Raw genomic sequence first — 6209 nt, 5'->3', positions numbered from 1 at the left:
TTCCCCAAATTAATACTTTTATAATTTCTTACGCCTGTCTTTACTGCAATCTCTGAACATAAATTGTGAAGATTTCATGGACATTTTTCACTTCCCCAATCAATACTCTAATTTCCTATGCCTGTCTTTACTTTAATCTCTTAATCCCATCATCTTCGTAAACTGAGGATGCATGTCACCTCAGGATCCTGTGATGATTGCATTATCTGCACAAATTGCTTGTACAGCATGTGTGTTTGAACAATATGAAATCTGGGCATCCAAAAGGAACAGGATAGCTGTGATTTTCAGGGAACAAGGGAGGTAACCATTGGGCCTGACTGCCTGTGGGGCCAGACAGAACAGAGTCATATTTCTCTTCTTACAAAAGTGAATAAGAGAAATATTGCTGAATTCTTTTTCTCAGCAAGGAACAGCCCTGAGAAAGAGAATGAATTCCTAGGGGTAGGTCTCTAAAATGGCTGCTCTGGGAGTGTCTGCTTTATGCAGTTGTAGATAAGGAATGAAACACGCCCTAGTCTCCTGCAGCACCCCCAGGCTTGCTAGGATTAGGACATTCCAGCCTGGTGAATTCTAGTCAGACCGGTTCTCTGCTCTTGAACCTTGTTTCCTGCTAAGATGTTTATCAATGACCATGTGTGCCCAACAGGACATGGACCTTCATTAGCAATTCTAGTTTTGCCCTGACCTTGTGATCTTGCTCTGACCTTCTGCCTTGTGATCTTTTATTGGCCTATGAAGCATGTGATATCTGCGGCCCACACCCTATTCGTACACTCCCTCCCCTTGGAAAATTTCTAATAAAAACTTACTGCTTTTGTGGCTCAGGGAGCATCACAGAACCTGCCAACATGTGATGTCTTCCCCAGACACCCAGCTTTAAAATTTCTCTCTTTTGTACTCTTTCCCTTTATTTATCAGACTGGCCAACATTTAGAGAAAATAGAAAAGAACCTATGTTGAAATATCGGGGGCTGGTCCCCCGATATCCAAACCTACAGTGGCCAACTGTCCCAGTTCACCTGGGACTAAGGACTTTCCCAAGACAAGGGACTTTCAGTGCTGAAACCAGGACGGATATGGAAAAACTACCGCAATTGGTCACCCTAGCAAGCCTAAAATGTGCCCTTTGCTTAAAACATGAATCCATTGCCTAGTTGTTATAATTGCAAACTTACCTCAGAATTAGTGAAATGGAAGAGATGTATTATTTATTGGACTTATACTGCAGAAAGCTCTGTATAAATATGAATGTCCATGAATGCAGATGACAGGATTTAACATGATGTGCTTGTGGAAAAGACTAATACCCATGTCCTTTCCAAGAGCTGTTTTGTGATGTTTCCTTCTAAGAAAAGTTAAAACAGATTTGTTTCTTCTTGACTTCTTCCTTTATGCTGAGAGCAATAACCATCCCAAAGTCTATAACCCCATTGGGTCAGGCTTTCTAATGAATGACCACAGAAAAATCAGCAGACACAGAAAGGAAGTTTCCTCTAGTGAAATTTTCTGCCAGTAAATATTGATCTCTTTTGTCCTTGGGTCCCACAGGGAATTTTTGATAGCTATTCTACAGTAAAGAACTTCCTGTTCACAAAACATATACTCCATTAACCTAATTAGAATAAGAATCTGCACTTCAACCAGAGCTTAGTATCCATTGTGAGGCTGGGTCCCTGAGGAAAATGTTCAATAGGAATTGGAAATATTGACAGCTATTCAATAATTTATATGAGAGCCAAACAAGTCATAGAGGAAAATATCAAAGCAAAACTACTTATCGCCTGTTAATAAGGATATACTGTGTCTTCTTCATTAAAAGTTTAAATAGGACTTCTGCTTCTTGCAGAAATTACTAAGTACCCCAATTAATCTTCATCTAGAGCTCACATAGTATATGATACTTTACTTGTAAGGAAAATTTATTAAACAATTTGAGAAGCAGAAGAGAACCAAAATTTATTAGCATGAGCCATTAAGGTCTAAGAGTCAATGGAAAAGGAAGTGACAATAAAATTTGAAGCTAAACATGATTGGAAGTGGTAGTAGAACAACAGGTACTTATCCAAAAGTAGTTTGAATCTGGGGACTACAAAGACACTGGTTGCCTAGTGGTTTGAGTGCAAGGAATGAAGACAAAGAGATTAGATCACAAGGGTAATGAGAAAACATACTACTGTGATATAGAGTAATGGCAAGATGGGCTGTGAAATCCACTGGCCCTGGATTTGAATCTTGGCTCCATTCCACACAACCTGACCTTGAGTGAGTTACTTAACAATGTAAGCTACTGTTTCCACTTATTAAAATGGGGATAAGCTGGGCACCATAGCTTGAACCTGTAATCCCTCTACTCAAGACACTGAGACAGGAGCACTGCTTGAGCCCAGGCATTTCAGATTGCAGTAAGCTATGATCACACCACTGCGCTCCAGCCTGGGAGACAGAGCGAGACCCTGTCTCAAATAAAATAAAATAAAATATAAAATAGGAATGCTATGTGGTTGTAGCAGATGAAAGTGCTGTTTGTGTATTAAGTTAAAATGGGTAAATATTAGCAATTTCATATACTTCAACCTAAAGGGCACCTACCCCTAAGGTTGTTACAAGGATTCAGTGAAATAAGGAAACCAGTTCACCTAGGAATTAAGAACATAGTCTCTGGGCTGCTGTCCACCTGGCAAGGGAGTCCCATCTGTCCAGATTGCCCCAGATCTTGCTGCCCGCCCAGTGGCCGAAGTCCTTCAGGTCTGGAGGTCGTGTTGTCACAGTCTCCATGACATGTTGATGCTGGCTGAGCAGCAGCAGAAGCAGAAGTGGGCTGTGAATACTCAAAACACTGCCTGGAGTAATGCTGATTCTAAATTTGGCCAGAGGATACTAGAGAAGATGGAATGGTCTAAAGGAAGGGGTTTAGGGGTTCAGGAGCAAGGAGGCCCAGATGATATTAAAGTTCAAGTTAAAAATAATGACCTGGGACTTCAAGCTACAATCAATAATGAAGCCAACTGGATTGCCCATCAAGATGATTTTAACTGGCTTCTGGCGGAACTGAACACTTGTCAGAGGCAGGAAACAGCAGACTCCTTAGACAACAAGAAAAAGAAATATTTTAGTCTTGAAGAAATTCCAAAATCTTCAAAAACCGTGTTCATCATAGGAAATTTACAAAAGAAAAGGATCTATCATCTCGGAGCAAAACAGATCTTCACTGCATTTTTGGGAAAAAACAGAGTAAGAAGACTCCCGAGGGTAATTCCAGTCCCTCCACTCCAGACAGAACAAAACCACGATGACAACCCATGCCTTCACCATCCAGGAGCGTTTTGCCAAGCAAATGGCAGCACTGAAGAACAAGCCCCAGGTTGCAGCTCCAGGGCCTGACATTTCCAAGACCCAAGTGGAATGCAAAAGGGGGAAGAAAAGAAACAAAGAGGCAACAGGTAAAAATGGGGAGAGTTACCCCCCAACACAGCCTAAGGCCAAGCGGCCTAAAGAGGGAAAGCCTAAGAGAGACAAGGTCCAGAAGTCGGCATCCAAGGAGAAAAGAGCATGGACAGACGGACAGTGCAGAGGCCTCTGCTGGGAAGAGAGTTCTGAGGCCTCTGCTCAGGGTGCAGGGAATTGTGTGCAGCCACCTGATGGCCAGGATTTCACCCTGAAGCCCAAAAAGACAAAAGGAAAAAAAAAAGCTGCAAAGCCAGTAGAGGTAGCAATGGACACTACACTGAAAGAAACACCAATGAAAAATAAGAAAAAGAAGAAAGGTTCCAAATGAATTCTCTCCAGCCAGGGCCTTCCGACCACTCAGCTTGTCAGGGCGCTGCTGGGGCAGACACCTCTGGCCTGAAGTCAGAGCAGAGTTCACCCCAGAGAGCCGGGGCACATCTTGTGACATGCCTGTGGGTGGCCGAGTCTCGCCCTCTCACCACATTTCTCCCCAAGTTATGTTCCCAGGAGGGCTTTTTAAAAATGTTCTAAATCATGGCTTTCATAAACAAATACATTTTTGTAAACTCTGAAAAAAAAAATAGTCTCTGGAGCCATGCAGCTTTCTTTTTAATGCTGACTCCACCAGCATCTAGTTATGTGATGCTGGGCAAATTACTTACTCTCCCTCTGCCTCCCTTTCCTCTTGCCTATAATAAGGTTATTAACAGCACCTGTTTTGTTGGCTTGTTGTGTTGGAATCAGTGGTTTGCAGACAATAACCAAGCAATAAATGTTAACAATATTAAACATCTTTGAGTACTAAGGCAGTTGGTCTAAAGTGAGCCTGGAAATAATTCATAAGCAATACAGTGTTCTATTGGCTCTTGTATATAGTTTTGTCTTTATGTACATAGCTAATTATTAGGTTGGTTCAAAAGTAATTGCAGTTTTGCCATTAAGTGATGGCAAAAACTGTAATTACTTTTGCACCAAACTAATATCTACCTATCTAATTATCTAAGTGATAATTTAATCATGACATTTGATTATATAGGTAAATAATATTGTGTGTATTTATATATATATACATATACACATATATGGTATATATATGCAGATAAATTTACATCTCCTTATTGATGTTACATCAAAAGTTATGCCATCTAATAGTATAGTTGACTTATGAAGTTTAATCTTTCATTTCACACTGATACATAAAATTATAATTGATGTTCAGATTCAAAAAATTAGAAAGCCAAAATATTATTTAGTGAGTAAAAACAATTTACTAAGCAATAGCTTAACATTCTGCAGGATTAATGACCTTCAGAAGACTCTGTAAACTTCCGATCAAAATAGTTAAATAGAGATTTGGGGGGAAAAGGGCAACAGAAATCTGAAATATTGACATAGGTTTTTTATTTTTTAGGATAACCAAATAAGAAATAGCAAAAATATCAAGTCAAAATTGTTAGATTTTTAAAATTCATGTATCATAATTTTATGAGAATTTTAACGGTCATTTGCTCTAATTTATGATGGGCTCCACACTTAAGTTTGAAATCAACCTTATTTGGTTCAGGTATATTTTATTATCATATTTATATTTAGAAGCCAGAAAATCCCTGGTAATTGTATTAATTTATCAGAAATAAAGGTTGAACTTACCTATTTTTAATCTAATTATGACTTGCTTTAATTGTATAATCCAGGTATACATAATTATATACTATATATTATATTATATATTATATATAATTATATATTATATATTATAATTGTATAATGCAGGTACTTTTGAGATTCTTTGTGGTGTTGAATTTTCATTTTAGTTGTAGTAACGTTATTAAAAAATCTCCAGTAGTCATCAAAACTGGATGTCCTGTTATTTTAAGTCTTAGATGCTCTAAAATCCCTCAAAATGTCCCTCAATAACTAAAAATTCTAATTGGCTCTTTCATGACAAATTCAGAAAAGCACCTTTCTTTTATTTTTCCAAGAGTTCCTATAATATTTACAGTTGGAAAAGCCTAAAGCATGATGGAATATCGGCATGCTGTTATTGTAAAACTGCAAATTGGAAACCTGATCTTTCATTTCTGATTGCTGCTTTATATAATTATCTCATAATGATTAAGTTTTCTTTCTGAAAAAAAGAAGAACACATTAAGTGTTGTTCCTGCATTATCTGATTTAATCATCCTCTTAACAATGTGAAATATTATCAAATCCATTTTAAAAGATGATGAAACTGAGGTACAGAGGAGTTTACTAAGAAACTATGGAAGCACAGATAGTAAGAGATGATCTGGGCCAGGCATGGTGGCTCATACCTGTAATCCCAGCACTTTGGGAGGCCAAGGCAGGCGTATCACCTAAGGTCAGGAATTCGAGACCAGCCTGGCCAACATGGTAAAACCCCATCTCTACTAAAAATTAAAAAAAAAAAGAAAAATAGCCAGGTGTGGTGGCACATGCCTGTAGTCCCAGCTACTCGGGAAGCTGAGGCAGGAAAATCGCTTGAACCCAGGAGGCAGAGGTTGCAGTGAACCGAGATCGCGCCACTACACCCCAGCCTGGGCGACAGAGTGAGGCTCCATTTCAAAAAAAAAAAAAAAAAAATTATCCAGGCATGGTGGTGCATGCCTGTATCCCCAGCTACTTAAGAGGCTGAGATGAGAGGATCACTTGAGCCCTGGAGGTCAAGGCTGCAATGAGCTGTGATCAGGCCACTTCTCTCCAGCCTGGGCAAAACAGAGCAAGATCTTGTCTCAAAA

The 6209-nt window shown here is 39.2% G+C and overlaps 1 pseudogene; it reads left to right on the top strand.

The window, feature by feature from the left end:
- The first annotated feature begins 2781 nt into the window (after positions 1-2781).
- On the top strand, positions 2782-3778 carry LOC472097 (PIN2/TERF1-interacting telomerase inhibitor 1-like; annotated as a pseudogene).
- The last annotated feature ends 2431 nt before the right edge of the window (positions 3779-6209 follow it).

This window comes from Pan troglodytes, chromosome 5 (assembly GCF_028858775.2).
Source record: "Pan troglodytes isolate AG18354 chromosome 5, NHGRI_mPanTro3-v2.0_pri, whole genome shotgun sequence".
Taxonomy (NCBI): Eukaryota; Metazoa; Chordata; class Mammalia; order Primates; family Hominidae; genus Pan; species Pan troglodytes.
This window is presented reverse-complemented; position numbering and strand designations above follow the sequence as displayed.